The 17,097-nt window shown below is 40.7% G+C and overlaps 19 non-coding genes across 19 annotated transcripts; all 19 read left to right on the top strand.

Annotated features, from left to right (window-relative positions):
- Positions 1–744: 744 nt before the first annotated feature.
- Positions 745–817, top strand: TRNAR-CCU (transfer RNA arginine (anticodon CCU)). Its single transcript has one exon. It is a non-coding gene; the product is annotated as a tRNA-Arg (tRNA).
- Positions 818–1,264: 447 nt separating this feature from the next.
- On the top strand, positions 1,265–1,357 carry TRNAI-UAU (transfer RNA isoleucine (anticodon UAU)). The gene is given in 2 exon segments: positions 1,265–1,302; positions 1,322–1,357. It is a non-coding gene; the product is annotated as a tRNA-Ile (tRNA).
- Positions 1,358–2,123: 766 nt separating this feature from the next.
- TRNAR-CCU (transfer RNA arginine (anticodon CCU)) lies at positions 2,124–2,196 on the top strand. The gene has a single exon. It is a non-coding gene; the product is annotated as a tRNA-Arg (tRNA).
- A 447-nt stretch (positions 2,197–2,643) lies between these two features.
- Positions 2,644–2,736, top strand: TRNAI-UAU (transfer RNA isoleucine (anticodon UAU)). The gene is given in 2 exon segments: positions 2,644–2,681; positions 2,701–2,736. It is a non-coding gene; the product is annotated as a tRNA-Ile (tRNA).
- A 1,286-nt stretch (positions 2,737–4,022) lies between these two features.
- TRNAI-UAU (transfer RNA isoleucine (anticodon UAU)) lies at positions 4,023–4,115 on the top strand. The gene is given in 2 exon segments: positions 4,023–4,060; positions 4,080–4,115. It is a non-coding gene; the product is annotated as a tRNA-Ile (tRNA).
- A 1,284-nt stretch (positions 4,116–5,399) lies between these two features.
- TRNAI-UAU (transfer RNA isoleucine (anticodon UAU)) lies at positions 5,400–5,492 on the top strand. The gene is given in 2 exon segments: positions 5,400–5,437; positions 5,457–5,492. It is a non-coding gene; the product is annotated as a tRNA-Ile (tRNA).
- A 767-nt stretch (positions 5,493–6,259) lies between these two features.
- TRNAR-CCU (transfer RNA arginine (anticodon CCU)) lies at positions 6,260–6,332 on the top strand. Its single transcript has one exon. It is a non-coding gene; the product is annotated as a tRNA-Arg (tRNA).
- A 1,388-nt stretch (positions 6,333–7,720) lies between these two features.
- TRNAI-UAU (transfer RNA isoleucine (anticodon UAU)) lies at positions 7,721–7,813 on the top strand. Its single transcript is given in 2 exon segments — positions 7,721–7,758; positions 7,778–7,813. It is a non-coding gene; the product is annotated as a tRNA-Ile (tRNA).
- A 1,002-nt stretch (positions 7,814–8,815) lies between these two features.
- TRNAI-UAU (transfer RNA isoleucine (anticodon UAU)) lies at positions 8,816–8,908 on the top strand. Its single transcript is given in 2 exon segments — positions 8,816–8,853; positions 8,873–8,908. It is a non-coding gene; the product is annotated as a tRNA-Ile (tRNA).
- A 1,281-nt stretch (positions 8,909–10,189) lies between these two features.
- TRNAI-UAU (transfer RNA isoleucine (anticodon UAU)) lies at positions 10,190–10,282 on the top strand. The gene is given in 2 exon segments: positions 10,190–10,227; positions 10,247–10,282. It is a non-coding gene; the product is annotated as a tRNA-Ile (tRNA).
- A 1,286-nt stretch (positions 10,283–11,568) lies between these two features.
- TRNAI-UAU (transfer RNA isoleucine (anticodon UAU)) lies at positions 11,569–11,661 on the top strand. Its single transcript is given in 2 exon segments — positions 11,569–11,606; positions 11,626–11,661. It is a non-coding gene; the product is annotated as a tRNA-Ile (tRNA).
- Positions 11,662–12,426: 765 nt separating this feature from the next.
- Positions 12,427–12,499, top strand: TRNAR-CCU (transfer RNA arginine (anticodon CCU)). The gene has a single exon. It is a non-coding gene; the product is annotated as a tRNA-Arg (tRNA).
- Positions 12,500–12,908: 409 nt separating this feature from the next.
- On the top strand, positions 12,909–13,001 carry TRNAI-UAU (transfer RNA isoleucine (anticodon UAU)). Its single transcript is given in 2 exon segments — positions 12,909–12,946; positions 12,966–13,001. It is a non-coding gene; the product is annotated as a tRNA-Ile (tRNA).
- A 765-nt stretch (positions 13,002–13,766) lies between these two features.
- On the top strand, positions 13,767–13,839 carry TRNAR-CCU (transfer RNA arginine (anticodon CCU)). The gene has a single exon. It is a non-coding gene; the product is annotated as a tRNA-Arg (tRNA).
- Positions 13,840–14,286: 447 nt separating this feature from the next.
- Positions 14,287–14,379, top strand: TRNAI-UAU (transfer RNA isoleucine (anticodon UAU)). The gene is given in 2 exon segments: positions 14,287–14,324; positions 14,344–14,379. It is a non-coding gene; the product is annotated as a tRNA-Ile (tRNA).
- Positions 14,380–15,143: 764 nt separating this feature from the next.
- Positions 15,144–15,216, top strand: TRNAR-CCU (transfer RNA arginine (anticodon CCU)). Its single transcript has one exon. It is a non-coding gene; the product is annotated as a tRNA-Arg (tRNA).
- A 409-nt stretch (positions 15,217–15,625) lies between these two features.
- On the top strand, positions 15,626–15,718 carry TRNAI-UAU (transfer RNA isoleucine (anticodon UAU)). The gene is given in 2 exon segments: positions 15,626–15,663; positions 15,683–15,718. It is a non-coding gene; the product is annotated as a tRNA-Ile (tRNA).
- Positions 15,719–16,483: 765 nt separating this feature from the next.
- On the top strand, positions 16,484–16,556 carry TRNAR-CCU (transfer RNA arginine (anticodon CCU)). The gene has a single exon. It is a non-coding gene; the product is annotated as a tRNA-Arg (tRNA).
- Positions 16,557–17,003: 447 nt separating this feature from the next.
- On the top strand, positions 17,004–17,096 carry TRNAI-UAU (transfer RNA isoleucine (anticodon UAU)). Its single transcript is given in 2 exon segments — positions 17,004–17,041; positions 17,061–17,096. It is a non-coding gene; the product is annotated as a tRNA-Ile (tRNA).
- Position 17,097: the final 1 nt, after the last annotated feature.

Here is a 17,097-nt window from a genome sequence, read left to right as displayed (position 1 = left end):
GGTTTATCTGCAAGGTCCAGCACGGTGTCTCCAACCAGCTCTCAACGCCTCACCAGTCCTACACGATGTAAAGGGATTCGATTTTGTCCCTCTGTTTGCCCTTGTTTTTATTTGCTCTTAAATTCATCTTACTATTTTTGTCAGGTATTGCCTTTTTTTTGTAGAAGTGTTATCTTTGGCAATTTTTGGCCAAGGGGCGGAGCTTAAGCAAAGTTCCACTTTGGTTGCTAAGCGGATTTACTGACAATCCATCAGTGAAAAGAATCCAACTAAAGGACAAACTGCATACACCACGGACAGAGGAGAACAAAATAGCTGTGCCCAAATATTGAGAGTCGGCGCAAGGGAGAAAACATGATAAATATAGATCGAGGCAAGTGGTAAGGTGGATAGAAGAAGATACAAGGGGTATAAGGAAAAGAAAATTGAAAAGAAAGATTTGCATGTCGTACTTGTTTTGCCTTTGCAGCCCTCTTGTTCAATGGTTGGAACATTCCATTTTTATGACCTGAGTTTTCTTAAACTGTGCTGCCACCACGATGCGCATCTTTTTTCCGTTTACAAACAAACGAAAACTAAAGAGTTTCACTATCTTAAAGAACCTTGCCTATTGGCTGTGTGACACTGTAGGTGCAAGAGAAATAATATTGTTACAGACACTGAGCTTATTGTGTGTGGATACTAAGACAAGCTTCTGTTTTTTTTTTGGTTTTTTTTAACAGTTACAAGAAATTTACACATCAAGCCCCAGTGGCCTAATGGATAAGGCACTGGCCTCCTAAGCCAGGGATTGTGGGTTCAAGTCCCATCTGGGGTGCACCAGCATGTCTAAGGTGGTTGATCTTGAGCATGGCACTCAAATTTAGCAGACCCCAAATGTACAGTTTTATTCACTGATGAGATGATGTGAGGTTTAATCATGGAGACAAGCAGTTGTGTGAGGTTTAATCATGGATTCAAGCAGTTGTGTAAACCCAACAGGGTTATTCAATAAAGTGAAAATGATCAGGAATTCCAAGTGTATTTCAATTTAAAGGCCCAAGTGGAAAATTTTCTTCAAGTTACCTACGCCTTCGGTTCAGCTGCGTTGGCCTTGATTTTAAAATTCTCTTTAAATTCTGGACAATTCTCACTTTAGTGAATATATCTGTACGATTATGAAATTGCCACATGAAACTTGCATTCAACTCCTAAGAAGAGACTTGAGAACACTTTGACAGCGCAGGTTTGGGTGAAAACACAGCAGAGGCAGAACAAGCGACTTGCTCCAGTGGGGCAATCGGTTAGCGCGCGGTACTTATAAGGCAGTATCTGTTGAGCAATGCCGAGGTTGTGAGTTCAAGCCTCACCTGGAGCAGTTTTTGCATTTGCTTTTAATTGGTTTATCTGCAAGGTCCAGCACGGTGTCTCCAACCAGCTCTCAACGCCTCACCAGTCCTACACGATGTAAAGGGATTCGATTTTGTCCCTCTGTTTGCCCTTGTTTTTATTTGCTCTTAAATTCATCTTACTATTTTTGTCAGGTATTGCCTTTTTTTTGTAGAAGTGTTATCTTTGGCAATTTTTGGCCAAGGGGCGGAGCTTAAGCAAAGTTCCACTTTGGTTGCTAAGCGGATTTACTGACAATCCATCAGTGAAAAGAATCCAACTAAAGGACAAACTGCATACACCACGGACAGAGGAGAACAAAATAGCTGTGCCCAAATATTGAGAGTCGGCGCAAGGGAGAAAACATGATAAATATAGATCGAGGCAAGTGGTAAGGTGGATAGAAGAAGATACAAGGGGTATAAGGAAAAGAAAATTGAAAAGAAAGATTTGCATGTCGTACTTGTTTTGCCTTTGCAGCCCTCTTGTTCAATGGTTGGAACATTCCATTTTTATGACCTGAGTTTTCTTAAACTGTGCTGCCACCACGATGCGCATCTTTTTTCCGTTTACAAACAAACGAAAACTAAAGAGTTTCACTATCTTAAAGAACCTTGCCTATTGGCTGTGTGACACTGTAGGTGCAAGAGAAATAATATTGTTACAGACACTGAGCTTATTGTGTGTGGATACTAAGACAAGCTTCTGTTTTTTTTTTGTTTTTTTTTAACAGTTACAAGAAATTTACACATCAAGCCCCAGTGGCCTAATGGATAAGGCACTGGCCTCCTAAGCCAGGGATTGTGGGTTCAAGTCCCATCTGGGGTGCACCAGCAGGTCTAAGGTGGTTGATCTTGAGCATGGCACTCAAATTTAGCAGACCCCAAATGTACAGTTTTATTCACTGATGAGATGATGTGAGGTTTAATCATGGAGACAAGCAGTTGTGTGAGGTTTAATCATGGATTCAAGCAGTTGTGTAAACCCAACAGGGTTATTCACTAAAGTGAAAATGATCAGGAATTCCAAGTGTATTTCAATTCAAAGTCCCAAGTGGAAAATTTTCTCCAAGTTACCTACGCCTTCGGTTCAGCTGCGTTGGCCTTGATTTTAAAATTCTCTTTATATTCTGGACAATTCTCACTTTAGTGAATATATCTGTACGATTATGAAATTGCCACATGAAACTTGCATTCAACTCATAAGAAGAGACTTGAGAACACTTTGACAGCGCAGGTTTGGGTGAAAACACAGCAGTAGCAAAGCAAGCGACTTGCTCCAGTGGCGCAATCGGTTAGCGCGCGGTACTTATAAGGCAGTATCTGTTGAGCAATGCCGAGGTTGTGAGTTCAAGCCTCACCTGGAGCAGTTTTTGCATTTGCTTTTAATTGGTTTATCTGCAAGGTCCAGCACGGTGTCTCCAACCAGCTCTCAACGCCTCACCAGTCCTACACGATGTAAAGGGATTCGATTTTGTCCCTCTATTTGCCCTTGTTTTTATTTGCTCTTAAATTCATCTTACTATTTTTGTTAGGGATTGCCTTTTTTTTGTAGAAGTGTTATCTTTGGCAATTTTTGTCCAAGGGGCGGAGCTTAAGCAAAGTTCCACTTTGGTTGCTAAGCGGATTTACTGACAATCCATCAGTGAAAAGAATCCAACTAAAGGACAAACTGCATACACCACGGACAGAGGAGAACAAAATAGCTGTGCCCAAATATTGAGAGTCGGCGCAAGGGAGAAAACATGATAAATATAGATCGAGGCAAATGGTAAGGTGGATAGAAGAAGATACAAGGGGTATAAGGAAACGAAAATTGAAAAGAAAAATGTGCATGTCGTACTTGTTTTGCCTTTGCAGCCCTCTTGTTCAATGGTTGGAACATTCCATTTTTATGACCTGAGTTTTCTTAAACTGTACTGCCACCACGATGCGCATCTTTTTTCCGTTTACAAACAAACGAAAACTAAAGAGTTTCACTATCTTAAAGAACCTTGCCTATTGGCTGTGTGACACTGTAGGTGCAAGAGAAATAATATTGTTACAGACACTGAGCTTATTGTGTGTGGATACTAAGACAAGCTTCTGTTTTTTTTTGTTTTTTTTTTAACAGTTACAAGAAATTTACACATCAAGCCCCAGTGGCCTAATGGATAAGGCACTGGCCTCCTAAGCCAGGGATTGTGGGTTCAAGTCTCATCTGGCGTGCACCGGCATGTCTAAGGTGGTTGATCTTGAGCATGTCACTCAAATTTAGCAGACCCCAAATGTACAGTTTTATTCACTGATGAGATGATGTGAGGTTTAATCATGGAGACAAGCAGTTGTGTGAGGTTTAATCATGGAGACAAGCAGTTCTGTAAACCCAACAGGGTTATTCACTAAAGTGTAAATGATCAGGAATTCCAAGTGTATTTCAATTTAAAGTCCCAAGTGGAAAATTTTCGCCAAGTTACCTACGCCTTCGGTTCAGCTGCGTTGGCCTTGATTTTAAAATTCTCTTTAAATTCTGGACAATTCTCACTTTAGTGAATATATCTGTACGATTATGAAATTGCCACATGAAACTTGCATTCAACTCCTAAGAAGAGACTTGAGAACACTTTGACAGCGCAGGTTTGGGTGAAAACACAGCAGAGGCAGAACAAGCGACTTGCTCTAGTGGCGCAATTGGTTAGCGCGCGGTACTTATAAGGCAGTATCTGTTGAGCAATGCCGAGGTTGTGAGTTCAAGCCTCACCTGGGGCAGTTTTTGCATTTGCTTTTAATTGGTTTATCTGCAAGGTCCAGCACGGTGTCTCCAACCAGCTCTCAACGCCTCACCAGTCCTACACGATGTAAAGGGATTCGATTTTGTCCCTCTGTTTGCCCTTGTTTTTATTTGCTCTTAAATTCATCTTACTATTTTTGTCAGGGATTGCCTTTTTTTTGTAGAAGTGTTATCTTTGGCAATTTTTGTCCAAGGGGCGGAGCTTAAGCAAAGTTCCACTTTGGTTGCTAAGCGGATTTACTGACAATCCATCAGTGAAAAGAATCCAACTAAAGGACAAACTGCATACACCACGGACAGAGGAGAACAAAATAGCTGTGCCCAAATATTGAGAGTCGGCGCAAGGGAGAAAACATGATAAATATAGATCGAGGCAAGTGGTAAGGTGGATAGAAGAAGATACAAGGGGTATAAGGAAAAGAAAATTGAAAAGAAAAATTTGCATGTCGTACTTGTTTTGCCTTTGCAGCCCTCTTGTTCAATGGTTGGAACATTCCATTTTTATGACCTGAGTTTTCTTAAACTGTGCTGCCACCACGATGCGCATCTTTTTTCCGTTTACAAACAAACGAAAACTAAAGAGTTTCACTATCTTAAAGAACCTTGCCTATTGGCTGTGTGACACTGTAGGTGCAAGAGAAATAATATTGTTACAGACACTGAGCTTATTGTGTGTGGATAATAAGACAAGCTTCTGTTATTTTTGGTTTTTTTTAACAGTTAAAAAAAATTTACACATCAAGTCCCAGTGGCCTAATGGATAAGGCACTGGCCTCCTAAGCCTGGGATTGTGGGTTCAAGTCCCATCTGGGGTGCACCAGCATGTCTAAGGTGGTTGATCTTGAGCATGGCACTCAAATGTAGCAGACCCCAAATGTACAGTTTTATTCACTGATGAGATGATGTGAGGTTTAATCATGGAGACAAGCAGTTGTGTGAGGTTTAATCATGGAGACAAGCAGTTCTGTAAACCCAACAGGGTTATTCACAAAAGTGTAATTGATCAGGAATTCCAAGTGTATTTCAATTTAAAGTCCCAAGTGGAAAATTTTCTCCAAGTTACCTACGCCTTCGGTTCAGCTGCGTTGGCCTTGATTTTAAAATTCTCTTTAAATTCTGGACAATTCTCACTTTAGTGAATATATCTGTACGATTATGAAATTGCCACATGAAACTTGCATTCAACTCATAAGAAGAGAATTGAGAACACTTTGACAGCGCAGGTTTGGGTGAAAACACAGCAGAGAAAGAGAAAGCGACTTGCTCCAGTGGCGCAATCGGTTAGCGCGCGGTACTTATAAGGCAGTATCTGTTGAGCAATGCTGAGGTTGTGAGTTCAAGCCTCACCAGGAGCAGTTTTTGCATTTGCTTTTAATTGGTTTATCTGCAAGGTCCAGCACGGTGTCTCCAACCAGCTCTCAATGCCTCACCAGTCCTACAGGATGTAAAGGGATTCGATTTGGTCCCTCTGTTTGCCTTTGTTTTTATTTGCTCTTAAATTCATCTTACTATTTTTGTTAGGGATTGCCTTTTTTTTAGTAGAAGTGTTATCTTTGGCAATTTTTGTCCAAGGGGCGGAGCTTAAGCAAAGTTCCACTTTGGTTGCTAAGCGGATTTACTGACAATCCATCAGTGAAAAGAATCCAACTAAAGGACAAACTGCATACACCACGGACAGAGGAGAACAAAATAGCTGTGCCCAAATATTGAGAGTCGGCGCAAGGGAGAAAACATGATAAATATAGATCGAGGCAAGTGGTAAGGTGGATAGAAGAAGATACAAGGGGTATAAGGAAAAGAAAATTGAAAAGAAAAATGTGCATGTCGTACTTGTTTTGCCTTTGCAGCCCTCTTGTTCAATGGTTGGAACATTCCATTTTTATGACCTGAGTTTTCTTAAACTGTGCTGCCACCACGATGCGCATCTTTTTTTCCGTTTACAAACAAACGAAAACTAAAGAGTTTCACTATCTTAAAGAACCTTCCCTATTGGCTGTGTGACACTGTAGGTGCAAGAGAAATTATATTGTTACAGACACTGAGCTTATTGTGTGTGGATACTAAGACAAGCTTCTGTTTTTTTTTTTTTTTTTTTAACAGTTAAAATAAATTTACACATCAAGCCCCAGTGGCCTAATGGATAAGGCACTGGCCTCCTAAGCCAGGGATTGTGGGTTCAAGTCCCATCTGGGGTGCACCAGCATGTCTAAGGTGGTTGATCTTGAGCATGGCACTCAAATTTAGCAGACCCCAAATGTACAGTTTTATTCACTGATGAGATGATGTGAGGTTTAATCATGGAGACAAGCAGTTGTGTGAGGTTTAATCATGGATACAAGCAGTTGTGTAAAACCCAACAGGGTTATTCACTAAAGTGAAAATGATCAGGAATTCCAAGTGTATTTCAATTTAAAGGCCCAAGTGGAAAATTTTCTCCAAGTTACCTACGCCTTCGGTTCAGCTGCGTTGGCCTTGATTTTAAAATTCACTTTAAATTCTGGACAATTCTCACTTTAGTGAATATATCTGTACGATTATGAAATTGCCACATGAAACTTGCATTCAACTCATAAGAAGAGACTTGAGAACATTTGCTTTTAATTGGTTTATCTGCAAGGTCCAGCACGGTGTCTCCAACCAGCTCTCAACGCCTCACCAGTCCTACACGATGTAAAGGGATTCGATTTTGTCCCTCTGTTTGGCTTTGTTTTTATTTGCTCTTAAATTCATCTTACTATTTTTGTTAGGGATTGCCTTTTTTTTTTAGAAGTGTTATCTTTGGCAATTTTTGTCCAAGGGGCGGAGCTTAAGCAAAGTTCCACTTTGGTTGCTAAGCGGATTTACTGACAATCCATCAGTGAAAAGAATCCAACTAAAGGACAAACTGCATACACCACGGACAGAGGAGAACAAAATAGCTGTGCCCAAATATTGAGAGTCGGCGCAAGGGAGAAAACATGATAAATATAGATCGAGGCAAGTGGTAAGGTGGATAGAAGAAGATACAAGGGGTATAAGGAAAAGAAAATTGAAAAGAAAAATGTGCATGTCGTACTTGTTTTGCCTTTGCAGCCCTCTTGTTCAATGGTTGGAACATTCCATTTTTATGACCTGAGTTTTCTTAAACTGTGCTGCCACCACGATGCGCATCTTTTTTCCGTTTACAAACAAACGAAAACTAAAGAGTTTCACTATCTTAAAGAACCTTGCCTATTGGCTGTGTGACACTGTAGGTGCAAGAGAAATAATATTGTTACAGACACTGAGCTTATTGTGTGTGGATACTAAGACTAATAACAGGGTTATTCACTAAAGTGTAAATGATCAGGAATTCCAAGTGTATTTCAATTTAAAGTCCCAAGTGGAAAATTTTCGCCAAGTTACCTACGCCTTCGGTTCAGCTGCGTTGGCCTTGATTTTAAAATTCTCTTTAAATTCTGGACAATTCTCACTTTAGTGAATATATCTGTACGATTATGAAATTGCCACATGAAACTTGCATTCAACTCCTAAGAAGAGACTTGAGAACACTTTGACAGCGCAGGTTTGGGTGAAAACACAGCAGAAGCAAAACAAGTGACTTGCTCCAGTGGCGCAATCGGTTAGCGCGCGGTACTTATAAGGCAGTATCTGTTGAGCAATGCTGAGGTTGTGAGTTCAAGCCACACCTGGAGCAGTTTTTGCATTTGTTTTTAATTGGTTTATCTGCAAGGTCCAGCACGGTGTCTCCAACCAGCTCTCAACGCCTCACCAGTCCTACACGATGTAAAGGGATTCGATTTTGTCCCTCTGTTTGCCCTTGTTTTTATTTGCTCTTAAATTCATCTTACTATTTTTGTCAGGGATTGCCTTTTTTTTGTAGAAGTGTTATCTTTGGCAATTTTTGGCCAAGGGGCGGAGCTTAAGCAAAGTTCCACTTTGGTTGCTAAGCGGATTTACTGACAATCCATCAGTGAAAAGAATCCAACTAAAGGACAAACTGCATACACCACGGACAGAGGAGAACAAAATAGCTGTGCCCAAATATTGAGAGTCGGCGCAAGGGAGAAAACATGATAAATATAGATCGAGGCAAGTGGTAAGGTGGATAGAAGAAGATACAAGGGGTATAAGGAAAAGAAAATTGAAAAGAAAAATTTGCATGTCGTACTTGTTTTGCCTTTGCAGCCCTCTTGTTCAATGGTTGGAACATTCCATTTTTATGACCTGAGTTTTCTTAAACTGTGCTGCCACCACGATGCGCATCTTTTTTCCGTTTACAAACAAACGAAAACTAAAGAGTTTCACTATCTTAAAGAACCTTGCCTATTGGCTGTGTGACACTGTAGGTGCAAGAGAAATAATATTGTTACAGACACTGAGCTTATTGTGTGTGGATACTAAGACTAATAACAGGGTTATTCACTAAAGTGTAAATGATCAGGAATTCCAAGTGTATTTCAATTTAAAGTCCCAAGTGGAAAATTTTCGCCAAGTTACCTACGCCTTCGGTTCAGCTGCGTTGGCCTTGATTTTAAAATTCTCTTTAAATTCTGGACAATTCTCACTTTAGTGAATATATCTGTACGATTATGAAATTGCCACATGAAACTTGCATTCAACTCCTAAAAAGAGACTTGAGAACACTTTGACAGCGCAGGTTTGGGTGAAAACACAGCAGAGGCAAAACAAGCGACTTGCTCCAGTGGCGCAATCGGTTAGCGCGCGGTACTTATAAGGCAGTATCAGTTGAGCAATGCTGAGGTTGTGAGTTCAAGCCTCACCTGGAGCAGTTTTTGCATTTGCTTTTAATTGGTTTATCTGCAAGGTCCAGCACGGTGTCTCCAACCAGCTCTCAACGCCTCACCAGTCCTACAGGATGTAAAGGGATTCGATTTTGTCCCTCTGTTTGCCCTTGTTTTTATTTGCTCTTAAATTCATCTTACTATTTTTGTCAGGGATTGCCTTTTTTTTGTAGAAGTGTTATCTTTGGCAATTTTTGGCCAAGGGGCGGAGCTTAAGCAAAGTTCCACTTTGGTTGCTAAGCGGATTTACTGACAATCCATCAGTGAAAAGAATCCAACTAAAGGACAAACTGCATACACCACGGACAGAGGAGAACAAAATTGAGAGTCGGCGCAAGGGAGAAAACATGATAAATATAGATCGAGGCAAGTGGTAAGGTGGATAAAAGAAGATACAAGGGGTATAAGGAAAAGAAAATTGAAAAGAAAAATGTGCATGTCGTACTTGTTTTGCCTTTGCAGCCCTCTTGTTCAATGGTTGGAACATTCCATTTTTATGACCTGAGTTTTCTTAAACTGTGCTGCCACCACGATGCGCATCTTTTTTCCGTTTACAAACAAACGAAAACTAAAGAGTTTCACTATCTTAAAGAACCTTGCCTATTGGCTGTGTGACACTGTAGGTGCAATAGAAATAATATTGTTACAGACACTGAGCTTATTGTGTGTGGATACTAAGACAAGCTTCTGTTTTTTTTTTGTTTTTTTTTTGTTTTTTTTTAACAGTTACAAGAAATTTACACATCAAGCCCCAGTGGCCTAATGGTTAAGGCACTGGTCTCCTAAGCCTGGGATTGTGGATTCAAGTCCAATCTGGGTTGCACCAGCAGGTCTAAGGTGGTTGATCTTTAGCATGTCACTCAAATTTAGCAGACCCCAAATGTACAGTTTTATTCACTGATGAGATGATGTGAGGTTTAATCATGGAGACAAGCAGTTGTGTGAGGTTTAATCATGGATTCAAGCAGTTGTGTAAACCCAACAGGGTTATTCACTAAAGTGAAAATGATCAGGAATTCCAAGTGTATTTCAATTTAAAGTCCCAAGTGGAAAATTTTCTCCAAGTTACCTACGCCTTCGGTTCAGCTGCGTTGGCCTTGATTTTAAAATTCTCTTTATATTCTGGACAATTCTCACTTTAGTGAATATATCTGTACGATTATGAAATTGCCACATGAAACTTGCATTCAACTCATAAGAAGAGACTTGAGAACACTTTGACAGCGCAGGTTTGGGTGAAAACAAAGCAGTCGCAGAGCAAGCGACTTGCTCCAGTGGTGCAATCGGTTAGTGCGCGGTACTTATAAGGCAGTATCTGTTGAGCAATGCCGAGGTTGTGAGTTCAAGCCTCACCTGGAGCAGTTTTTGCATTTGCTTTTAATTGGTTTATCTGCAAGGTCCAGCACGGTGTCTCCAACCAGCTCTCAACGCCTCACCAGTCCTACACGATGTAAAGGGATTCGATTTTGTCCCTCTGTTTGCCCTTGTTTTTATTTGCTCTTAAATTCATCTTACTATTTTTGTTAGGGATTGCCTTTTTTTTGTAGAAGTGTTATCTTTGGCAATTTTTGTCCAAGGGGCGGAGCTTAAGCAAAGTTCCACTTTGGTTGCTAAGCGGATTTACTGACAATCCATCAGTGAAAAGAATCCAACTAAAGGACAAACTGCATACACCACGGACAGAGGAGAACAAAATAGCTGTGCCCAAATATTGAGAGTCGGCGCAAGGGAGAAAACATGATAAATATAGATCGAGGCAAGTGGTAAGGTGGATAGAAGAAGATACAAGGGGTATAAGGAAAAGAAAATTGAAAAGAAAAATGTGCATGTCGTACTTGTTTTGCCTTTGCAGCCCTCTTGTTCAATGGTTGGAACATTCCATTTTTATGACCTGAGTTTTCTTAAACTGTGCTGCCACCACGATGCGCATCTTTTTTCCGTTTACAAACAAACGAAAACTAAAGAGTTTCACTATCTTAAAGAACCTTGCCTATTGGCTGTGTGACACTGTAGGTGCAAGAGAAATAATATTGTTACAGACACTGAGCTTATTGTGTGTGGATACTAAGACAAGCTTCTGTTTTTTTTGGTTTTTTTTAACAGTTAAAAGAAATTTACACATCAAGCCCCAGTGGCCTAATGGATAAGGCACTGGCCTCCTAAGCCAGGGATTGTGGGTTCAAGTCCCATATGGGGGGTGCACCAGCATGTCTAAGGTGGTTGATATTGAGCATGTCACTCAAATTTAGCAGACCCCAAATGTACAGTTTTATTCACTGATGAGATGATGTGAGGTTTAATCATGGAGACAAGCAGTTGTGTGAGGTTTAATCATGGAGACAAGCAGTTCTGTAAACCCAACAGGGTTATTCACAAAAGTGTAAATGATCAGGTATTCCAAGTGTATTTCAATTTAAAGTCCCAAGTGGAAAATTTTCGCCAAGTTACCTACGCCTTCGGTTCAGCTGCGTTGGCCTTGATTTTAAAATTCTCTTTAAATTCTGGACAATTCTCACTTTAGTGAATATATCTGTACGATTATGAAATTGCCACATGAAACTTGCATTCAACTCATAAGAAGAGACTTGAGAACACTTTGACAGCGCAGGTTTGGGTGAAAACACAGCAGAGGCAGAACAAGCGACTTGCTCTAGTGGCGCAATCGGTTAGCGCGCGGTACTTATAAGGCAGTATCTGTTGAGCAATGCCGAGGTTGTGAGTTCAAGCCTCACCTGGAGCAGTTTTTGCATTTGCTTTTAATTGGTTTATCTGCAAGGTCCAGCACGGTGTCTCCAACCAGCTCTCAACGCCTCACCAGTCCTACACGATGTAAAGGGATTCGATTTTGTCCCTCTGTTTGCCCTTGTTTTTATTTGCTCTTAAATTCATCTTACTATTTTTGTTAGGGATTGCCTTTTTTTTCGTAGAAGTGTTATCTTTGGCAATTTTTGTCCAAGGGGCGGAGCTTAAGCAAAGTTCCACTTTGGTTGCTAAGCGGATTTACTGACAATCCATCAGTGAAAAGAATCCAACTAAAGGACAAACTGCATACACCACGGACAGAGGAGAACAAAATAGCTGTGCCCAAATATTGAGAGTCGGCGCAAGGGAGAAAACATGATAAATATAGATCGAGGCAAGTGGTAAGGTGGATATAAGAAGATACAAGGGGTATAAGGAAAAGAAAATTGAAAAGAAAAATTTGCATGTCGTACTTGTTTTGCCTTTGCAGCCCTCTTGTTCAATGGTTGGAACATTCCATTTTTATGACCTGAGTTTTCTTAAACTGTGCTGCCACCACGATGCGCATCTTTTTTCCGTTTACAAACAAACGAAAACTAAAGAGTTTCACTATCTTAAAGAACCTTGCCTATTGGCTGTGTGACACTGTAGGTGCAAGAGAAATAATATTGTTACAGACACTGAGCTTATTGTGTGTGGATACTAAGACAAGCTTCTGTTTTTTTTGTTTTTTTTTAACAGTTATAATATATTTACACATCAAGCCCCAGTGGCCTAATGGATAAGGCACTGGCCTCCTAAGCCAGGGATTGTGGGTTCAAGTCCCATCTGGGGTGCACCAGCATGTCTAAGGTCTTGAGCAGGTCACTCAAATTTAGCAGACCCCAAATGTACAGTTTTATTCACTGATGAGATGATGTGAGGTTTAATCATGGAGACAAGCAGTTCTGTAAACCCAACAGGGTTATTCACTAAAGTGTAAATGATCAGGAATTCCAAGTGTATTTCAATTTAAAGTCCCAAGTGGAAAATTTTCGCCAAGTTACCTACGCCTTCGGTTCAGCTGCGTTGGCCTTGATTTTAAAATTCTCTTTAAATTCTGGACAATTCTCACTTTAGTGAATATATCTGTACGATTATGAAATTGCCACATGAAACTTGCATTCAACTCCTAAGAAGAGACTTGAGAACACTTTGACAGCGCAGGTTTGGGTGAAAACACAGCAGAGGCAGAACAAGCGACTTGCTCTAGTGGCGCAATTGGTTAGCGCGCGGTACTTATAAGGCAGTATCTGTTGAGCAATGCCGAGGTTGTGAGTTCAAGCCTCACCTGGAGCAGTTTTTGCATTTGCTTTTAATTGGTTTATCTGCAAGGTCCAGCACGGTGTCTCCAACCAGCTCTCAACGCCTCACCAGTCCTACACGATTTAAAGGGATTCGATTTTGTCCCTCTGTTTGCCCTTGTTTTTGTTTGCTCTTAAATTCATCTTACTATTTTTGTCAGGGATTGCCTTTTTTTTGTAGAAGTGTTATCTTTGGCAATTTTTGTCCAAGGGGCGGAGCTTAAGCAAAGTTCCACTTTGGTTGCTAAGCGGATTTACTGACAATCCATCAGTGAAAAGAATCCAACTAAAGGACAAACTGCATACACCACGGACTGAGGAGAACAAAATAGCTGTGCCCAAATATTGAGAGTCGGCGCAAGGGAGAAAACATGATAAATATAGATCGAGGCAAATGGTAAGGTGGATAGAAGAAGATACAAGGGGTATAAGGAAACGAAAATTGAAAAGAAAAATTTGCATGTCGTACTTGTTTTGCCTTTGCAGCCCTCTTGTTCAATGGTTGGAACATTCCATTTTTATGACCTGAGTTTTCTTAAACTGTGCTGCCACCACGATGCGCATCTTTTTTCCGTTTACAAACAAACGAAAACTAAAGAGTTTCACTATCTTAAAGAACCTTGCCTATTGGCTGTGTGACACTGTAGGTGCAAGAGAAATAATATTGTTACAGACACTGAGCTTATTGTGTGTGGATACTAAGACAAGCTTCTGTTTTTTGGGGTTTTTTTTTAACAGTTACAAGAAATTTGCACATCAAGCCCCAGTGGCCTAATGGATAAGGCACTGGCCTCCTAAGCCAGGGATTGTGGGTTCAAGTCCCATCTGGGGTGCACCAGCATGTCTAAGGTGGTTGATCTTGAGCATGGCACTCAAATTTAGCAGACCCCAAATGTACAGTTTTATTCACTGATGAGAGGATGTGAGCTTTAATCATGGAGACAAGCAGTTGTGTGAGGTTTAATCATGGAGACAAGCAGTTCTGTAAACCCAACAGGGTTATTCACTAAAGTATAAATTATCAGGAATTCCAAGTGTATTTCAATTTAAAGGCCCAAGTGGAAAATTTTCTCCAAGTTACCTACGCCTTCGGTTCAGCTGCGTTGGCCTTGATTTTAAAATTCACTTTAAATTCTGGACAATTCTCACTTTAGTGAATATATCTGTACGATTATGAAATTGCCACATGAAACTTGCATTCAACTCATAAGAAGAGACTTGAGAACACTTTGACAGCGCAGATTTGGGTGAAAACACAGCAGTAGCAGAGCAAGCGACTTGCTCCAGTGGCGCAATCGGTTAGCGTGTGGTACTTATAAGGCAGTATCTGTTGAGCAATGCCGAGGTTGTGAGTTCAAGCCTCACCTGGAGCAGTTTTTGCATTTGCTTTTAATTGGTTTATCTGCAAGGTCCAGCACGGTGTCTGCAACCAGCTCTCAACGCCTCACCAGTCCTACACGATGTAAAGGGATTCGATTTTGTCCCTCTGTTTGCCCTTGTTTTTATTTGCTCTTAAATTCATCTTACTATTTTTGTTAGGGATTGCCTTTTTTTTGTAGAAGTGTTATCTTTGGCAATTTTTGTCCAAGGGGCGGAGCTTAAGCAAAGTTCCACTTTGGTTGCTAAGCGGATTTACTGACAATCCATCAGTGAAAAGAATCCAACTAAAGGACAAACTGCATACACCACGGACAGAGGAGAACAAAATAGCTGTGCCCAAATATTGAGAGTCGGCGCAAGGGAGAAAACATGATAAATATAGATCGAGGCAAGTGGTAAGGTGGATATAAGAAGATACAAGGGGTATAAGGAAAAGAAAATTGAAAAGAAAAATTTGCATGTCGTACTTGTTTTGCCTTTGCAGCCCTCTTGTTCAATGGTTGGAACATTCCATTTTTATGACCTGAGTTTTCTTAAACTGTGCTGCCACCACGATGCGCATCTTTTTTCCGTTTACAAACAAACGAAAACTAAAGAGTTTCACTATCTTAAAGAACCTTGCCTATTGGCTGTGTGACACTGTAGGTGCAAGAGAAATAATATTGTTACAGACACTGAGCTTATTGTGTGTGGATACTAAGACAAGCTTCTGTTTTTTTTGTTTTTTTTTAACAGTTATAATATATTTACACATCAAGCCCCAGTGGCCTAATGGATAAGGCACTGGCCTCCTAAGCCAGGGATTGTGGGTTCAAGTCCCATGTGGGGTGCACCAGCATGTCTAAGGTCTTGAGCAGGTCACTCAAATTTAGCAGACCCCAAATGTACAGTTTTATTCACTGATGAGATGATGTGAGGTTTAATCATGGAGACAAGCAGTTCTGTAAACCCAACAGGGTTATTCACTAAAGTGTAAATGATCAGGAATTCCAAGTGTATTTCAATTTAAAGTCCCAAGTGGAAAATTTTCGCCAAGTTACCTACGCCTTCGGTTCAGCTGCGTTGGCCTTGATTTTAAAATTCTCTTTAAATTCTGGACAATTCTCACTTTAGTGAATATATCTGTACGATTATGAAATTGCCACATGAAACTTGCATTCAACTCCTAAGAAGAGACTTGAGAACACTTTGACAGCGCAGGTTTGGGTGAAAACACAGCAGAGGCAGAACAAGCGACTTGCTCTAGTGGCGCAATTGGTTAGCGCGCGGTACTTATAAGGCAGTATCTGTTGAGCAATGCCGAGGTTGTGAGTTCAAGCCTCACCTGGAGCAGTTTTTGCATTTGCTTTTAATTGGTTTATCTGCAAGGTCCAGCACGGTGTCTCCAACCAGCTCTCAACGCCTCACCAGTCCTACACGATTTAAAGGGATTCGATTTTGTCCCTCTGTTTGCCCTTGTTTTTGTTTGCTCTTAAATTCATCTTACTATTTTTGTCAGGGATTGCCTTTTTTTTGTAGAAGTGTTATCTTTGGCAATTTTTGTCCAAGGGGCGGAGCTTAAGCAAAGTTCCACTTTGGTTGCTAAGCGGATTTACTGACAATCCATCAGTGAAAAGAATCCAACTAAAGGACAAACTGCATACACCACGGACTGAGGAGAACAAAATAGCTGTGCCCAAATATTGAGAGTCGGCGCAAGGGAGAAAACATGATAAATATAGATCGAGGCAAATGGTAAGGTGGATAGAAGAAGATACAAGGGGTATAAGGAAACGAAAATTGAAAAGAAAAATTTGCATGTCGTACTTGTTTTGCCTTTGCAGCCCTCTTGTTCAATGGTTGGAACATTCCATTTTTATGACCTGAGTTTTCTTAAACTGTGCTGCCACCACGATGCGCATCTTTTTTCCGTTTACAAACAAACGAAAACTAAAGAGTTTCACTATCTTAAAGAACCTTGCCTATTGGCTGTGTGACACTGTAGGTGCAAGAGAAATAATATTGTTACAGACACTGAGCTTATTGTGTGTGGATACTAAGACAAGCTTCTGTTTTTTGGGTTTTTTTTTTAACAGTTACAAGAAATTTGCACATCAAGCCCCAGTGGCCTAATGGATAAGGCACTGGCCTCCTAAGCCAGGGATTGTGGGTTCAAGTCCCATCTGGGGTGCACCAGCATGTCTAAGGTGGTTGATCTTGAGCATGGCACTCAAATTTAGCAGACCCCAAATGTACAGTTTTATTCACTGATGAGAGGATGTGAGCTTTAATCATGGAGACAAGCAGTTGTGTGAGGTTTAATCATGGAGACAAGCAGTTCTGTAAACCCAACAGGGTTATTCACTAAAGTATAAATTATCAGGAATTCCAAGTGTATTTCAATTTAAAGGCCCAAGTGGACAATTTTCTCCAAGTTACCTACGCCTTCGGTTCAGCTGCGTTGGCCTTGATTTTAAAATTCACTTTAAATTCTGGACAATTCTCACTTTAGTGAATATATCTGTACGATTATGAAATTGCCACATGAAACTTGCATTCAACTCATAAGAAGAGACTTGAGAACACTTTGACAGCGCAGATTTGGGTGAAAACACAGCAGTAGCAGAGCAAGCGACTTGCTCCAGTGGCGCAATCGGTTAGCGCGCGGTACTTATAAGGCAGTATCTGTTGAGCAATGCTGAGGTTGTGAGTTCAAGCCTCACCTGGAGCAG

This window comes from Pelobates fuscus, chromosome 6, assembly GCF_036172605.1.
Source record: "Pelobates fuscus isolate aPelFus1 chromosome 6, aPelFus1.pri, whole genome shotgun sequence".
Taxonomy (NCBI): Eukaryota; Metazoa; Chordata; class Amphibia; order Anura; family Pelobatidae; genus Pelobates; species Pelobates fuscus.
The sequence above is the reverse complement of the archived record's forward strand: the minus strand, read 5'-3'. Positions and strand labels throughout refer to the sequence as shown.